At 40.6% G+C, this 19,137-nt stretch overlaps 1 protein-coding gene and 1 pseudogene across 2 annotated transcripts in view; one reads left to right on the top strand and one right to left on the bottom strand.

Moving 5' to 3' along the window:
- Window positions 1–19,137, bottom strand: part of LOC146511014 (leukocyte elastase inhibitor-like) — a 258,585-nt gene that overhangs the window by 5,424 nt on the left and 234,024 nt on the right. The window lies entirely within an intron of this gene.
- On the top strand, window positions 11,139–14,419 carry LOC146511027 (uncharacterized; annotated as a pseudogene). The gene is made up of 2 exons (XR_014875961.1): window positions 11,139–12,145; window positions 12,564–14,419. The product of XR_014875961.1 is annotated as an uncharacterized LOC146511027 (transcript).

The raw sequence follows: 19,137 nt of genomic DNA, 5'->3' as shown, positions 1-19,137 counted from the left end.
AAGAGGGTTTTTCCGGGGAAGTTTTCATTTTTAAATTGCAGGAACCATGACATGAGGGATATGGAAGGATTGACTGAGGCGCAGATGCAAACTGTGACTAGGAGACAACACTTCAAGTGGACCAGTGAGAAGCAGGGACCATCTGCAGGACAACAGACAAACGACAGTGGGCTTCCAAAGGATTGTCACGAGGAGATTTTGAACAGAAAAATCTTAAAAATAAAATGAAAGAGTTTCGTCGTTGACGCTGAGGAAGACAACTAAGGTGTACGACGTGCTCTGCCTTAAATCTACAGCTGCGTTGGAACAGAAATCGAGGGATGGAGAGAGCGTGCCAAGCTCCAAAAGTGACAGCGCAAGGAAGATCAGCGTTGGAATTATGACTCTGTAAATGGCACAGACACCAGGAGCCATAACTGTGACAGAGAATGACCACCTAATGCTGTTTCACTTTGCCATGCAAAGTACTTTGACACTCTGGAAAAGACCTTTCCTCTGTATCATTGTTGTTTCCATTTGCATGTGGGAGCTTAGATTGTGGGGAAGATTAAAGATGAACAAAGGGTGGTGGGAGAACAGTGAAGTGAGGATACACAGTGTGAAACTCCTTTAAGTGTACAATAATGTTGATGTGATATACAGAATGTCAGGAAAGAAATTCTGGTTTTAATGTGATTCTTGATTTTAGAATCAAAGGGTGGGATTGTAGAGGAATTTCTTTCACTAAGGTATTAATCACATTATTTCATTGTTTTAACATGTCTGACACTCATACTTAAGACAAATGGTAGGGGGTGTAGCAAAGATGTTGGGGAAACAGGAACTCCAGAGGACCAGTCTTTTGTCTCTTGAGGACTCTGGGAAGTAGCAAGGGAGTGTGAACTTTAAGGTGTGAAACAGCTGTGTACTGCCTTTGTTCCTGAAGAAGGTATTTAACTGAGAGGTTGACTTTGGCTCAGTGAGAACTCTGCTGACCGTCTGTCCCGCGGCCATGGAGGGCTCCACAAGCTTGTTTGGTTGTCTGTTCTTTGTGTGTGCATGGAATTAAAGAATGTTAGCTACCGCTCACCGCTCGTCTGCAGGCTTTATTTAAGTGGGAAAACTTCCACAACACACTGTAATTATAAAGACCCCCGACCTCCAACCGCTGTTCACACTATAACTGGTTATGGTCAAAAAGATGTGTCCACCTAACAGCAGTTACTGTGGAACAGCGACCGAGCTCAAACTGCAGTTAGTGTGTCAGTGAGAGCAGCAGCTCCTCTCCGCCTTCTCCACAGACTGACGGAGGCAGCAAAATCACTCTGGATTCAAATCATTAACAGATTAGTCCTGTGTTTACTGCCATGGAGCTGACACATGCCATACATGAATCCTGAAATCACACGAGTGTACTCACTTTTTTTGCCAACAGTTTAAACATTAATGGCTGTATGTTGAGTTATTTTGAGGGGACAACAAATTTACACCATTATACAAGCTGTACATTGGCTACTTTACATTGTATTAAAGTATCATATCTTCAATGTTGTCCCATGAAAAGATATAGCAAAATATTCACAAACATATGAGGGATGTGCTCACTTTTTTGACAGACTGTAAATGCAGTTTTTTACTGTCTGTGTACAAACTGATCTTTGAGTCTTGCATCAGACTGGATTTGTGTCTGTGAGCCACACCTTTATGTGTTCACTCCAAAAAAAATGTTGTCTAACTGCTCAGAGTAGACAACTCTGAGTCAGAGTAAAGTTCACACAGTGATGTGCACTGTTGGGGTTGTTGTTCAAGAAAATTATTACTCTATTACACAGAACTTCTTGCTTTTCTTAAAAAAGTCGTGCAGTACCGTAGTACTTGCTCTAGTAAGTAACTACCTGTCATATTCTGTTCCTCAGGCCAAGGGGTCTATGAACCAACTGCACTTACACATTTTTAGATCTGGGCTCTAAAAAACTGCTTACTGGCTGCCAGCTCTAGTTAAGCAGGATATCTTTGCTCAACTGAGGTTGTTATATGCATGCTAAAGAAACAAATCTTGACTTATTTTTCACTCAGATGTACTGTGACATTTAAATGTTAAAAACATTTTATTCGAGGTCTGCAGGAATAACCTTATATGATTCAAAGTTCAAATAAATCCTTTCTATCCTTTGTCTTCTATGGAGAACAAACTTAAATATCAGACTTGTGTTAAATCTGATTTAACCTTTAAGATAGACATGATCTCCTTCTGGATCTCAGAGCTAAGCTTCTGGTCCTGGGATTTAAAACAGCAAAGCAAAACTGTCAATCTTCAGGAGTTATGTGCAGATATTAGATACAGAAGGACTGAGAACACAAAGTGAGCTGCTTATTGAGAGGAACTCAAGAAAGTAGAACACAAAAAGCTCTGTCCTTCAATATATTCATGAGAAACAAAGCTGCCTCAAGTGATGTGTGGTGTTTTAAGTGAAGGAAACGCTTTTCAGTGGAAGTTTAAACTAGAAAAACTAGTAACTCTATGCAGTAGAGTTTCAATTTGAAGCACACCTGATCTTTGTGAAGCAGTAACAACATGTTATTTAACAGAGCTGAAAACACTATCACAAGCCCAGGAGTTTGTTTGATTTACAGTCCAATTCAAATCAAACATCTGATTTATTGTATGTTATGTAAATACAAATGTCTCAATTCACATTCTCTTCCTAAAGTTCCTAAAGACAAATTCTAAAAGGAGGAAACAAAGCAAACTTACAGTTTCTTCAAACACAAATACCAACAAGCTCCACTCCACATCCGGACACTAAACACGGACACACAGGTGAGCTGCTTACTAGAAGGAGGCGGGACTCCACTTGAAACAGGACAGGTGGGAGGGGGAGGAGGCACTTTTTTTTTATATGACTTTCTGACTGTTTAACTTTGTGTCGTTACATTTAATCTTTTAATCATTTGTGTTTTTCACTGAGCAGATTCAGCTTTTTTTAAATAACGAAGTGACTTTGTGTCTTTCTCCAAATTCCTAATTATCAGTAAAGTTCCCTGAAAATTACCTCAGCGTTAAAATCAACATAGCTTAGTACTGATACAAAAACCTCCTTTTAATCGCTGTCATTCAAAGTGATCCAAACTGTTTCTCTACTGTAGGGGTCTCTGCTAGCATACAGGGCACTGAGAGGGTACAAGATGACAACTCTGGATCATCAACGATCATTTTTTGGCACATCAGTCATTCTTACATATGTACTGTATCATATAAAATATATAAACTAAATATCTTTGAAACGTATAAAATCTAATCTTTTGTTTGTTTGTTTTTACATAGCACTTTATCAAACTGTTGCCTGCTACAGAGTTACAAGTATTATACTAATAATATAGCATGCACCATCTCCTGCTTGCATATTTCTGAAAACATCTTAGTGGTGTGGCAGCCACAAGTGAGCCAGCCCTGCAAACCCTGTGGATGGACGATGCAGGTCTCAGTTGCAGCACCTCATCCATCCATGTCTGATATTGCTCGGGCAGATTCTATCACAATGTTTGAAACGGACTCACGCGCAGGCCAGGTATCCTTGGTAAAGAGAAAGTGCGTTTATTTACAGTGAGACACCAGGTGAGAATATATATACAGTGTGGTGGGGGAAAAGGGTGCAGGGGGAAGCAGGGATTAATCCAATACACGCTCTCAGTGGGTTCCAAACTCACACACGCTCGCTCGGGTCCAGGGCAGATCTATATACACACAGAGAAAGAAGACTGACGCTGATGGCTCAATGATCCAGAGAAGGATGACACAGGTCCGCCGTCATAAATAGTGCTCTAAAGTTGATCGAGTAGGCAGGCAAGCCATCCATGAGCCGGGCGGGAGGCGTGGGCCTGAAAGGAGGGCACAGAGGACTGGACAAGACAGGTTTAATCTGGGAAACATGAAAGACGTTATGTATCTTCATATTGTGTGGCAACTTGAGCTTGACGGAAACAGGATTGACCAGAGCTGAGACCTCAAATGGGCCGATAAAGTTGGGGGAGAGTTTCTTAGATTCTGCCCGAAGAGGTACAAAGCATGTAAAAAGCCATACCTTCTGCCCCACGGCGTCGTCAGGTGCTGGCGTCCGGCGGCGATCTGCTTGTTTTGGTCCCGGGTGCGGAGCAACGCCGCCTGGGTGGCCCGCCACACCCAGCGACACCTGTGCAGATGGGCCTGAACTGAAGACACAGGGTGGTCATCCTCCACAGAGGGAAACAGTGGTGGTTGAAAACCCAGAGAGGCTTTAAAAGCTGTCCCGCAGGTGGTTGATGAGAAGGTTTATTTCGGGCGCAGACAGTACAGGCGGAGGCGTACTCCCGCACATCTCGGGTTAGAAATGGCTACCAAAAGTACCGTTGGAGGAAATTAATGGTGCGCTGAACTCCAGGGTGGCAAATGAAGCGAGCTGTATGAGGCCAATGCAGAACCTGGGATCACGCAGACTGAGGAACAAACAGCCGATGGAGCAGCACTCCTCCGGGGTCACACTCTGTCTCCTGCGCCTCCCGAACAATTTCCTCAATCTCCCAGGCAATGGCGCCCACAGTGCACGTAGCAGGAAGAATGGAGGCAGGAACGGTCCTTCCGTCCGAGGCCGAGAATTGACGGAACAGGGCGTCTGCTTTGATATTTCGGGATCCGGGTCTGTAGGTGACAGTGAAATGAAAACGAGTGAAAAACAGGGCCCACCTTACTTGTCAAGCATTGAGTCTCTTGGCAGATTGCAGGTAGGCCAGGTTTTTATGGTCGGTCCAAACGACGAAGGGTGAATAGTGCTCCAAATCAGCTGGGATCGCCTGCAGGTGTGACGGTGAGCACAGGTGTGTGGGCCAGGGGCGGGAGCCCGTAATGAGCACCAGGAGAGAGAGAGCGCGAGGGGAAAAAAATAAACAAAACATGTTGCCAAACAGAGTCAGCCAACGAGGCACGGGGACCATGACAGATTCAGCAACACTGCCAGAGACTTCCTGTAATCTATTACAGTTGCTAAAGAAACGGTCCAGGAACAGGTCACTTGGGTTAATCCTGTGTGAACAACTGTAAATTGTTTAATCAATTAATTGTTATTGTTATTTACTTTATTGCTATCAAATAAATAACAATATTGTTCAAAGTTAGCATCATGTTCATACATGTTAAAAATACCTGTAAATCAAATTGACTTCAGTGACAATTACTGTTTGTTTGAATATATTTATTAATAATATAAAACCTTTAAACTAATGCAACACATATAACAATGTAACAAATATATTCAAATAAATAAATTTCTCAATACATAACTTATTTTGGAACTAATCTTTCTAGAAGTGAAAACAGTCTGTCCATCCTCTCCCTGCTCTCCTCTCCTCAGCCTCTCTTTGCTGCCTAGCAGCTCATCATCCCCGTCTATTTTCTTCTTTATCCCTGTTGTAGGTGGCTGAGCTGCTTCGTCATCGCTGTCGTTTTGGTCACCCACTGCTGTGCTTGGCCCTGGAGTGTCCTCGGGGAGAGAGGACATTAGGACAGGAGGCTTAGTGGAAGGCATCTGTCCTATCACCTCATCCATGAGGGCAAACCATGGCCAAGTAGCAGCAGTGGGCTTCCCACTGACCCCCTCTCCTGAGCCTGGATACTTGCAATCCTAAAGGTAGAGGAAATCAAAAATTATAGGGGGCAAATAAAAACACCACAACAACTCTTAGTAATTGCACATTTATTAACTTGTGTTCTTAAGAATTATCTTCTTGATAACACACATACGTACGTACTTTACGTACTTTGTATTCTTTAAAGTTATCCCATGTCTTCTGGCCTGCAAGGAGGTGACTTTCACCTGCAGGCCCATCTTCTCCAGAATTGTCCTGAATCACACACAACAAATAAGAGAAGAAAGGAAACCATGGACACTATGTTAATCCCTAAACCCAAAGGTTTTCACAGCAGAACACCAAAGGAACACCATCTGGACATCACAGGTTCTGTACAGCAGCGGTCCGTGAGTCGTTTGGTACCGGGCCACGAGAGTTGAGGCTCCGGTGTGAAATTTATGGTTTTCAGGGGTTTTATCATTAACTCGGTTTCCTTGGGTCTTTTCCCTTGTTGTAGTTGTGTGTCTTATTTTGAAATAAATATTTACACGTTACCATAGCGACCAGCGAGCAGTAAGCGGCAGAGAGGAGGATGTTACTCTCAATGTTGGCGCATTTTCAGGAGGACGCTGCTAATAGAGTTACACAATTACACAGTACATTCACGTTTATTATTATATTTACAAAATACCACAGTATTTGTCTTGGTCGGATCATTTTATGTGGAAAAAAAGGTGGGGGACCGCTGCTGTACAGCATGAGGGTGGCTGTAGCTCAGGTGGCAGAGCAGGTCAGCCACTAATCAGAAGGTCAGTGGTTCGATCCCAGGCTGCCTCCTGGCTGCATGCCAAATATCCTTGGGCAAGATACTAACCCCATGTTTGCCTACTGGTGGTGGTCAGAGGGCCCGGTGGCGCCTGTGTCCGGCAGCCTCGCCTCTGTCAGTGCGCCCCAGGGCAGCTGTGGCTACAATGTAGCTTGCCATCGCCAGTGTGTGAATGTGAGTGTGAATGGGTGAATGACTGAATGTAGTGTAAAGCGCTTTGGGGTCCTTGGACTAGAAAAGCGCTATACAAATGCAGGCCATTTACCATTTACCATGAGGGTTAATAGAACCGTACTCCGTAGCGGCCCAATTCTTCACCCCAGTGAAGAGGTGATCGTTTTCTCCTCGTTTTAATAAATTAAGGCGTTTGGTCTTTGTTCCCCACAACATATCATCAATACGAAAAAATCCAAATTAGCTGTATATAAGCAGCAATACATGAAAAATCGCGGGACCCACCATACGAGCTGGTTTATGGTTATCTAAATAAAATTAAAAAAAAAAAAAACATGTCTATGCAGATGCCCAAAGCTTAACAACACAACCGCTATAACAATTTAACTTTTGTACAACCAGATTTTCATATACTTACATTTGAAAGTGTTTTCCTCTCCCGCTTCAACCACCATCGTTATCAGAAACAAATCTCCTCTATGACCCGCAATGAATCCTGGGATATATTAGGACACGAAGGATACATTGGACCCATCCTTAAAATTCGGGGCAAAGTAGGACGCATTTGTCTCCACATTTTGAGCACTCTTTGAAATCGGACAGCCTTCGTTGCGTCGCCGTGACGTCATTGCCTCCAAATATGGTATTGGCGCATCCTTCCCCTGAAATCAGACACAGCTGTAGTTCTATTAATCTGCGCTGATTACTCTTGAAACGGAACCGGATGCAAGTCCCAAAAAACTGGATTTTGGAAATGAATTTGTATTGTAGAACTGAAACTGAATGGTGACCGGTGAAACTGAAATTATTCGAGAGCTAAATTTGTAAAGGATAAAATACGGTTTCAAAGCAAATCAATTCATTTTTAAAATATAAAATTCAATTTCAATTTAGTGATGATAATTTTCAAACCAATAAATTGAATTTCAAATTAGGTTAATTCATATTCAGTTTTTTTTATGGGTCCCATTTGCCTGTCCCGTTTGGCTCTTTTGCCATCAGAATTATTGTCAAAAGGCAAAGAAAGATCCCCAACGAATTTACTTTACCAAATGGACCATCCCAGCCTTGCCGTAATGGTCTATTTGATTCACCTTTTATTGTTTATTTTATTTTATTTTCACTTGCTAAATACGGGACAGACTTGACTGGGGAAAAGAAAGGGGAGAAAGAAAGAGGGAAAGAAAAACAGCGGAGAAGAGGGTGGGGATAAAGGGTAAAAAACAAAAACTAACAAAATAAGCAGACAAAAAAATGTATATATCAATCACCTGGATCACCTGTTGAGAAAGAAAAAAGAGAAAACAAGCAGAAGAAAAAGAGAGCAATATAATAAACAACATCATGATGATCTATGGGAATATAACAGTAAATACTAAATGTGCCAAGAGAGATTAAATAGTTGGAAGAGATGACAGGACTGACCTACAAACAGATAAGTGTCTATCAGCTTACTAAAACATAAGAAATTGAATTCGTGTTCAATCTTGTCTCCATTGTACTGATTAGATGTTTTCTATTTTCTTTCATCTTTGGGTAAAAACTTGGTTTCAAAACAGAAGGAGAAAGTTTAGGAGGAGGTCACATCCTCAGCATCTCAATCAGGGTGTCCCATTTCATGTAAGTATCTCCTATTATTGTCATGAATCGCTGTGCGGCAGGCAGGAGTTGAACCCAAAATGCAGGCACTCAGGTACGAGGTTTAAACACAAAGAACTCAGCTTTATTTGCTGGCAGGAGACAGCCATACAAAACTAAACTGGAAACTCAAACTAAACTGGAAACTCACAAACTAAACTCACAGGGAGATTCACACAGCATGAGGGACAACGCGACACTGACTCAGAGAAACACAGGGTTTAAATACACTGGGAAGTAACGAGGGGAATGAGACACAGTAGGAGGGCACAGCTGGGAGAAATCAGGACTGACGAGACAAGCAAAGCAGGACGCATCCACATAAGACACGGACCATCAAAGTAAAAGAGGAAGTATCACACAGAGACGCAAACTTGACACCGTGGAGACAGCAACTAAGAAACACAGAGACATAAACCATAAGGCAGAGGACTCTAAGAACCGAAAGACACAGAGGGAAACTCAAACATGCAGACACAGACTTACACAGAACAGAGGGGATGCAGAGAAACATGAAGGGCAAGGGATCGAAACTAGAAACCATAGAATAACTCACACAAGTGCAATAATACAAAAATCACAAAGAACTAAACATGCTGGGTCAGGAGACCCAGGACCCTGACATTTATTAAACTTTGATTCAGACATCTGGGTAATTCATTCATTAATTTCGTTTGAAATGTATTGAGTATAATTTGAAACAAGAACTTTGTATTGTACTTTTACTGACTGTGATGTCTGTGATTCAGTTTCAGGGAGAGGGACAGCCCCCACTCAAGCAGCAGTACACCCAGCACCTGGAGATCAATTTAATCAGAAGTGGTGCAAATTATCAGGCTGTGGGCAATTTTGCGGTTGGACCTCAATGGATCTTTCCCACCTCACCACAGTTGTTTGGCTGGTCAATGTCACCAGGCAACGGCAATTATGAATTCAACCCTGTTGATCAACAAAAACTTTGGTTTTCACAACACAAGTTTTGAAGGAGCAAGTAGAGAGGCTTGCCAGCAGCTAACGATCCTTTAATTACAAATATTGTAATGGATTTTTTTGTATTAAGTTTGAATCTACTTGTCTTCATGTAGCTCAACACAACAGAGTCTCAGATTTGATCTCTTCCAGTAAATAAAAGGAATGGGCTGAATTTTCGGACCTTTATTTTTAACCGTTGGATTTAAGAACTATTTGAATTCAGTCGACTCTGGCTATTGTAAATACGTTTTAGTCGATCCAAAATACATACTGGGAAATCAGAGAGAGGTTTTGCATATAACATTAACAGATGAATTCATGAAAATTTGTTTTGTTTCGGTTTGTTGTACTTCCAGTATTTGTAAAAAATAATTACATGAAGAATATTATCTGCCTTGTGTATGAGAAACTGTAAATACAATGTTCGTTTCAACAATTCAAAACTAACTTTCTACATGTGGAAAGTTGGAAAGTGTTACTGGAGGCCAAGGTAATGCCATCCAGAGTAAGAATCTGGTTAGAGACCATATTTCTAAGATTTTCAGGGCCGAGTAAAATAACCTCAGTTTTATCTGAATTTAGAGGCAGAAAATTAGAGGTCATCAGGTCTTTATGTCTTTAAGACATTCCTGTAGTTTCATTAATTGGTGTGTGCTTGATGATTGTTCTGTATTTGCTGCTATGACAACTAATTTTTCCTCTGGGAATAATAAAGTCTCTGTGATGCTCTCTTATATATATATTTATATGGCTATTTATTCCATGTGAAAAAAATGGACATCAACATACCTGCCTGGAAATGTGTTTTCATTCAACTATGCACTATTGGATTATAAACAGAATGACGGAAAGTACCTCAACAAATATCTCAATGTGGGACTGACATCAGTAAATCAATAATCTGCAGATGTTCGGTGTAACAGAGACACAGAGCAGGTTTGAAGCTGAAGACTTTATTCAGAAGAAACAGGGCAGAACATTTTTTATATTTTGTTTTAAGTAGAATTTAAATGCTGTTTGGGGGAAAAAATCATTTAAAAGTGTGAAGGAAGTTTGTCTTTAGGGATGATGGTTTGTTTTAACTCCTCTAACCTTTACTGCTACTGCTCCTCCTGGAGCCTCCACCCCTGTTTTTACTGCTGCTCCTCCCCCTGCTTCCCCATGTACTTCCTCCTCTGCTTCTTCTCTTGCTACTAAGTTTGCTTCTCTTCCTGCTGCTCCTGCCTCCACCTTTGTGTTTTCCAGCTTTTTTACTGTTTCTGCTGCTGCTCTCACTCTGACTCCTGTACATGTTCTGCTTGCTGCTGCTGCCTCCACCCATGTTTTTCCTGTTGGGCCTGCTCCCACTGCTGCTCCTGTTTCCCCATCTTCTTTCTACTCTGCTGCTCTCACTCTGTCTCCTTTGCCATCTATGGTTTCCTGCCTGTTGAGGGCTAACATTGTTATTAAAGATTGTGAAATTATTATGCAGTTTTAGTTTGCATTATTCTCCTGACTTAGAAGAGGTGATAACTATTAGATTTATTAAACTGATTTGTATTACATTAGACTGCTGATTTATTGTGAATGAATGATATTATTTTTATGATGCATTATACTGCTGAAGTATAAGAAATACTGTGTGCAGAGAGTCATCACCTTATTTGTCTGATTAGAAAAGAACAGAACATACTGCACAGGAAGCCAAGGTCATAACCTAGGCTCACTGAGAGAGAGAAAGAATGTGGATGTTTAGGTTTTATGACTAGGTGGAGGGGGGCTGAAGCTATAAGAATGTGAGGATATCAGACTCCTGAATAGTATGAGTTTTGTTTTGCTCAGACTCAGTGTTAACTGATTATAGAAATAACCGAGAATTCAGAATTCATTTTCTAGTTCATTCAGAAGTTGTTCCAAGTTACTTCCACAATAACTTTGTGTCATCTGCACATATGACGACTTCTGTGTCTTTGAAATTACTTCAAATCAAGACATGTTAACACAGAAACCTTTATTTATTTCTCATGGCCATGGTGCCATCTGTCTGCATTGACCTGATAATTAATCAGAGGTAGCAGGGTGTGATACAGGAACTCTAAAAGACACATTAGCGTATGTTTAGTGGTCACTGGCTGAACTGGGTGCGTCTCTTTAATTCTGAATGAGCCAGAGGAGGCCAGATGCATGTGTCCGTGGGTTTATGACGAGCGTTGTTGTGGATCGTTAGCCTTGGTATTGTTTGCATTGACTTATGTGGGTGTTTTAGTGTCAGAGACTTTTACAATGTAGAGGTGCATTTCAAAGGTGAAAGCTACCATGTGCTACCTTATAAACTCAATGTTCTCCACATGATCACAAAGATCTTAATTATGTAAGTCATTAGTTGTATGTAATATTGGTATAATTTTGCTTATTTTAAAACATTTTCAAAGATGCTGAGTTCAATTGATGTAATTTCAGTTGCCACTTTTAAACTGTTTCATTTAATAAAGTTAATGAAGACAAAACGAGTGGTCAGTGGTCATCGTGATATTCAGTGTGAGATTTTTTTAATGGTTTGTCAGAGTTTGAAAAACTTGTTTTGACCTTAAAAAGATGCTTTGGGGGTTTACACAAAGGTGCAACTGAACGCCTGGAGATCAAATTAGTGTGAGGATGCATTTGCAAAAATGATCTATGTGAGTGGGAAGAACTCACATGTTGAATTTATTTATTTTTTGCTATTTTAAGAGCAGTTAAAACGGACACTAAAGTAATGGGTAGGAGGTTTAATTGAAAGTAGAATAGTAATTTTAGGCATTGCAGTTTTGAGATTTTATAAACTGTGAGCTGAAAGCCCAGGAGAATTGCTCTTAAGTCTTAATTCACCTTCCTGCTTGGTTTGGAGCTCTTTCAGCAGAGATACTTTCTCCAGCTTTCCTGTTTTAATCACTGGGATTTCAAAGATGGAAGATTATGGGATGCACTTTTCTCCAGGTATGTACTCAGCATTGTTGCCTGGTGAGCTACATGAACAGAGTTGGCTAACATCTAAGACAACTTGCAAAAATACTCTTTCACTCTGTGTTGTAAATCCTGATGGCAGAAGTCACTCTTGGTTCTGAATAATGTACAAATATTCCACTTTTTTGGGAAACTGTTGTGTTTCAGGCTCAGCAATTTACCTTTTTAAAAACTTTTTTTCCTGCTGTCTCAGAAGAGAAACAAACACTACAAATATCCGACCACTTTTTTCCCCAAGTTTGTGTGAAACTGTTGTGTTTTAAACTCATCACTATTCCCTTTTTTATTATTTCTGTTACAAAGTCAATCGTGCCAAAACATATCAGTAACTGACCCATGTGGACCATATAGACTTGTTCTTACTTGGCCTCTTGTGTCTTTACCCTCACAGACTCGTGGAGTTCAGGCAGCGGGCTTGAAGGGAGTCTTTCCTTGGAAGAACTCTCTACATGGGCAGAGACTGCTCTAAGAAAGGAGATGGGCAACAAAACCTTTGCTACCTCTGAGACAGTTTCCAGCTCTGTCTCAGAGCAGAAAACAGCAGAGATTTTGCTGTCCCAAGAAGCCAGGATGGCAACATCACTGCCACTCTGGACCATCCCAGCACTGCTCCAGAGAAACCTAAAGGAAAGGCCCGGGTGGTGTTCACAGAGAGACAGTTGGATATTCTTGTCCATCAGTTTAATTTGAAACGTTACTATGAGCCAACAGAGATGAAAGAGTTGGCAGAGATGACAGGACTGACCTACAAACAGGTGAGTGTTTTTCAACTTACTAGAATCTAAGAAATTGAATTTTGGGTCCATTGTACTCATGAAATGTTTTCTGTTTTCTTCCATCTGTAGGTAAAAACTTGGTTTCAAAACAGATGGAGTAAGTTTAGGAGGAGGTCACATCCTCAGCATGTGAAACAGGGCGTCCCACTTCATGTAAGTATCTCCTATTATTGAAAAGCACTGTTTCTGCTTCTGTCATTATCTGGGGAATTGACTGTATTTAAAAAAGTGTAATGCCAATAATTTAAAACAACTATTCTCGTTTTACTGACAGTCCCCTTGTCCCCTTCAGTTTCAGGGAGAGAGACATCTCCCATTAGAGTATCTCCTATTATTAAAAAGCACCATTTCTGATTCTGTCATTATCTGGGGAATTGATTGAAGTATTCTTGAAGTGTTCTTATTTTACTGACAGTCCACCTGTCTGTGATTCAGTTTCAGGGAGAGGGACAGCCCCCATTCAGGCAGCAGTACACCGAGCACCAGGAGGTAAACTCAATCTCAAATGGTGTAAACCATCAGGGCCCCTATCATCATGCTGTGGACAGTTTTGCTCCTGGACATCAATGGACCTTCCCCAACTCGCCCCAGATGTTTGGCTGGTCGATGCCACCAGGCAACGGCCAGTATGAATTTAACCCTGCTGCTGGTATGAATGTACATGAAGAATACAATATGCCTTTTGTATGAGAAACTGTAAATAAAATATTTACACCCATTCAAAACTGAACTTTCTCCCCCCCCCTCCTCTTTATTTATAGAGTTTTTACATGTAAGTTGACATATCAGGCCCAATAAAGCAAGTACCACAGATACAAAGATATATCTCAATACAGATTAGGCCATTAAAGTTAGGATGATAACAAATAAAATAAAAATAAAAGGGGGAAAACACACAGAGAACAAAACAAAAGAAAAAGCAAAGAAAAAAAAAAAAAGAACAAACAAAAACAAAAAAACAACTCCCCCCCCCAGAACAAAAGAAAACCCCATGGTACTAAAGTTTAGTCTGTTGGAAGTGTTTTCAATGAACTGAAGTAAATAATAAAAGGCTGCCACATCTGTGAGAACTTATTAACATTTCCTCTGAGTCTGAATTTTATTTTCTCCACTTTTAAAAAGAACATAACATCTTCCAGCCAACGTGATCGGGCTGCAGGGTGATGAGCTTTCCAACACAGCAAAATCCTACATCGTGCCAGCAGTGAAGTGAACAAAACATCCAGCTGTTTATGACTAAGGTTCAGGGTGGCATCTTCAAAAACACCAAACTAGTGGGCATGGTTGGAGTGTAACGCTCAAAACATGAGAGAACACTTCAAAATAAAAAGTCCAGTATAACTTAAGTGTCGGGCAGGCAAAAAACAGGCGTTGCATCTGTTGCACAGGTCAGGAATGCTGGGGTATATTTTAGATAATCTAGATGTTGAGAAGTGTAATCTGTATACCGTCTTAAACTGAATAAGGGAGAGTCTTGCACATGAGGCTGAAGTATGAATTTTGTCAATTATTTTGTCCCAGTAACCTTCCCCAAATGTAAGACCCAGTTCCTTTTCCCGACTCAAAGCAATTATTTGGTTGAGTAATTGCCCGATGCCATAATTAAAGTATATACTTGTGATATTAGAGCCTTACTGTGAGGCTTCAACTGGAATAAGTCTTCCCACCGAGGCTTGAGAGGCTGACTTGGAAACTCTGGCAAGATAGAAGATGCAGTGTCTTATTTGAAAGTAGCAGAACAAATGATACAAGGGCAAATCATACAAAGAACAAAGGTCACTAAAGCTGAGAAAAATGTTATCTTTAAAAAAGTCATAAAAACATTTGATACCTTTTCTTGCGCATATGTAAAAGGAGGAGTCCACCAACGATTGGGGGGGGGTGGGGGGGTGGGGGGGTGGAGAGAGAGAAGAGGTAGTTGTTGCAGATTAGGGTCAGAGCAGAAGCAGAGACTGAATTGAAGTGACACTGGAATTGATACCATATTTTTAGAGAGCCAATTACAACAGGGTTGTCTGTAAACTGTAACAGGGAAACAGGAAGGGATGAAAATAATAGTGCTGAGAGTGAGAAAGAAAAACACGATTGAGTCTCAAGGCAACACAAAGTAGCTTGAGGATTATTCAGCCAATAGGTATACTTTTGAATGTTGGCTGCCCAATAATAAAACATCAAGTTGGGCAGAGCAAGACCCCCACTGAGCTTAACCTGTTGTAGTGAGGTCATACAAATCCTGATTCACAGATTTGAAAAAGGATTTAGGTAAAAACAGTGGGATACACTGAAAAAGATCAAATTTGGGTAGAATATTCATTTTTATAATATTAATCCTGCCAAGAAGTGATACAGGAAGGTTTGCCCTCCTTTGAAAAGACAACTTTACATAGGTCAGCAAAGGGTTAAAATTTGCTATTTGCAAAGCTTTAAATAACTGGTAATATGCACTCCTAGATATCTAAAGCCTGAAGAAGCTAGTTGGAAATCAAAATCGGTTTGTCTAAGCTCTTGTGCAGCTGGGTTTATGGGAAAACATTCACGTTTTGTATATTAATCTTGTACCCAGAGAAAGAGCCAAAATGTAGAAGTATTTTCATTATAGAGGATAAATGAATTGTTGGATTTGTAACATATAATAAGTCACCTGCATATAAAGCAACCCTATGTTCCGTACCACCACGAATAACCCCTTGAAACAGAGGAGAGGTTCTGAGAGCCACAGAGAGAGGCTCTATTGCTAAAGTGAAAAGTAAAGGTGAGAGTAAAATACTCCGAAACCAGTGTCAGTACAAACAGATGCCAGTGGCGTATTATATAAAAGATGAATCCAAGATATAAAATTGTTACCAAAACCAAATTTCCTCAAGACTGCAAAAAGATACTCCCATTATACTCGATCAAATGGTTTTTCAGCATCCAATGAGCTTACCACCTCATAACAGTGCTATGATTTTTGGAATATATTATTTTAAGAAGGGACCGTATATTAAAAAAGGAATGTCTTTCTTTAATAAAGCCTGTCTGTTAGTCTGAATAATAGAAGGGAGAACTCTTTCCAAAAGGGTTGCTAGCAGTTCGGATAAGATTTTAAAGTCTACATTAAGAAGACTTATTGGTCGATAGGAGCCATAGCTGGACTGGCCATCGGGCATACCGGGCATTTGCCCGGTGGGCTGCTGGCGATTTTTTGTTTTTATGGGCCGATCGACTTTTTTATTTTTTTTTTGGAAGGGTATAAATAATGAAAGGTGTTGGATTGGCCAATTGGTCATGATCGACTCTGGGCTGGACCAATTACAGCCGAGGAGGTCGGATGCACCCTCCCCCTTGTTTAGCAATCTTATAGGCCATCCATCGGCTTTGTTACTTCGGAAACATGGCTTAAACAATTTCCACGACGTAATCCGATAACCGATCTCTTTACCCGTCGGCTTCCCGTGGCTGTCATGCAACAGGTGTTGTGCCAAAAACTGATTTCCAATGTTTGCGTGTATTTTTTAAATTGTAATATCTATGTTGGTAAATAGACTTCGGTGAACAGCGTTTACAAAGGGGCTATATATGGAATTAAAAAATTATTTGTTTTTTCAAGTATCTTTACAACTCTGTGTTATTGTACTTACATTATAACCAATCCGGTCCTTTATTCCCACTTTAAATATTTTTACAGAACTGTTGTAATATTTGAGCCATTTCTGCTGTCCAACTACTTCTTACAAAAGACATTTTTAATGTTAATTAGACTTTTTTTTAACGGCATAAATAAAGGTTATATAAAAGTCACTGCCAAAGACTGATTGCGGCTTCTACCTTGTTACACTAATGTTGTTTGTAGCTCAATATGACTTTATGTCATCCATGAGGGATGCATTTGACATATGTTTCACATATTATAGCCCAACAAGTTACTTATAGCAATTTAAATACAAGCAATCAGTTTTTGGCAAATACCGGAAATCAGTTTTTGGCACAACACCGGCTATTGCAGTTAATAATTCAACAGCTTCTTGCCATTTTTTGTGTTTCTTTTTATCGCTGTGTAACTGAGTTCAATTGAAAGCCTGCATGCGCTAGTACCGCTTGCCACAAGTTCCCAGAATCCTTTGCGGTTTTACCCCTGAATGACGTCACATTTTTGGTGGGCCGGTCTCTAGTCAAAATGCCCGGGCCGATTTTTTGTCCCAGTCCAGCCCTGATAGGAGCTACAATAGGTAGGATGCTTTCCTTCTTTATGCAGTATGAGATAGAAGCCTGTCTTAGTGTCTGAGGGAGAGAGCCTTGTTTCAATGACTCCTTTGTTAAGAAACTGGTTCATATCTGTGGAATTAGAGGGGAACTATGATGCATACAGAGCACTATAAAATGACTCAAAAATTGAGTTGATTTCAGTTGGATCAGAAGTCAAAGTTCCCGATTCATTTTTAATTTGCAAAATTTGGCGAGATGCCGATTGGTGACGTAGCTGGTGGGCTAGCACACGAGAGGCTTTATTACCATGTTCATAATAGTTGCCACGGGACCGTAATATCAATTGCTCTGCATCATGGGTCGACAGGAGACGGAACTCCGATTGCAGGTTAAGATTCTGCTTATATATTTCAGGTGAGGGAGTTTGAGCGTGTTGCTGGTCTAGAGCTTGAATTTTGGCAGAAAGTTCATTTTGCTTAGCTTTCTTTGATTTAGATAGGTGAGATAAATATTATAAATAATAATTATTTGGCCTCTGAGGTAAGCTTTAAGTGTTTCCCATAGTAGAGAATTTGAGATGTCCTCTAAAACATTTGTAGTTAAGAAACCATCAATTGCAGATGAGATAGTCACAGAAAGCTGAATCAGGCAAGAGTAGAGAATTCAACCTCCATGGATGCTGAGGTCTATAGTCAGGGGACAATACCATATGCAGGACTAATGGAGCATGATCAGATATAACAATTGGAATATATTCAGAGTTGCAAACTTTAGAAGCCATGGAGCCATTTATAAAAAAGTAATCGATGCGAGAATATGTGTGATGAACATTTGAAAAAAGGAATATTCTCTGGCTTGGGGATTAAAAAAACCTCCAAGGATCAATGTATCCATTTTGGGTCATAAAATGTGAGAAAGCCCTGGACATAGCAGATGGTGCTTTAGAGCCAGTGGCAGATTTGACTAAAGCTGGGTCAATAACGCAGTTTAAATCACCTTGAAGATCAGGAGGTGCGTCTTTAAGTCAGGAATCATCCTCAAAAGATTATTAGCAAACACAGCATTGTCAAAGTTTGGGGCATAGACGTTCACTAAGACAACTGGGTTATTCATGAGGGTTCCTACAACAATTAGATATCGTCCATTTTTGTCAGCAATCTCCGTCTGGCCACCACAGAAACCTTAACCGATCTGAGTCATCTCTTTGTACTCTGACCTGATAAAACATGGATTCAATGTCTACCATGAGCACCACAGGTTCTTTTCGGAACCTAGTTATGACCTCAACTAGCAAGCTAGTAGAACTGGGCCTTTCAGAAGTTGTCCATTCAGAGACACTCCCTGAAATGAAGCACCACAATCAAAGACAACTCGCAACTTCTTCTTCTGTGGGTGATGCACCCCATGATGTGGAATGTACCACAATCCTCCATCACAGCGATCAAATTCTTCAGCAGGCACCTTCTCTGCATACCCTTTAGAAATGATTTCAGTCATAAAACTGGTGTAATCGACATCAAATGAACCATCCCTAATAAACTTCCGTTTAAGGCTCATAGCTCGCTGTTCTACAGCCTTCCTATTATTTGGCATTTTTGATTTAGATTGCACCTAAAAGGTAAACCAATGATGTAATGACCATCAACCAACTTAACATCACTGACTTCATAAACTGCTGATCTTCTCTAGACAAAGCAAACTGCTCATCCTGAATACATTCTGGAAAATCAGCCTTCATTTGACGTTATCAGTGACTGATTACCTTTCTTGGACTTCACTCTAACTGGTATTACGGATAGAGCACTATTTTGCTCACCGGCCCCAGTAACACCACTGCTTTGCACCGCACATGAAGGACCTTCATCTGGTGGTTCTCCCCCTCCTTTAGTTTGCACTGAAAGACTTTCCCTCTGCTTGGAGTGGATATGTAAGAGTGTGGGGTGTTTCTGTTTACAGACTTTACACAAGAGATGTTTCCTACAGTCCTTGCTTCTGTACCCAATG

This window comes from Neolamprologus multifasciatus, chromosome 9 (genome assembly GCF_963576455.1).
Source record: "Neolamprologus multifasciatus chromosome 9, fNeoMul1.2, whole genome shotgun sequence".
In the NCBI taxonomy this organism is placed as follows: Eukaryota; Metazoa; Chordata; class Actinopteri; order Cichliformes; family Cichlidae; genus Neolamprologus; species Neolamprologus multifasciatus.
The sequence above is the reverse complement of the archived record's forward strand: the minus strand, read 5'-3'. Positions and strand labels throughout refer to the sequence as shown.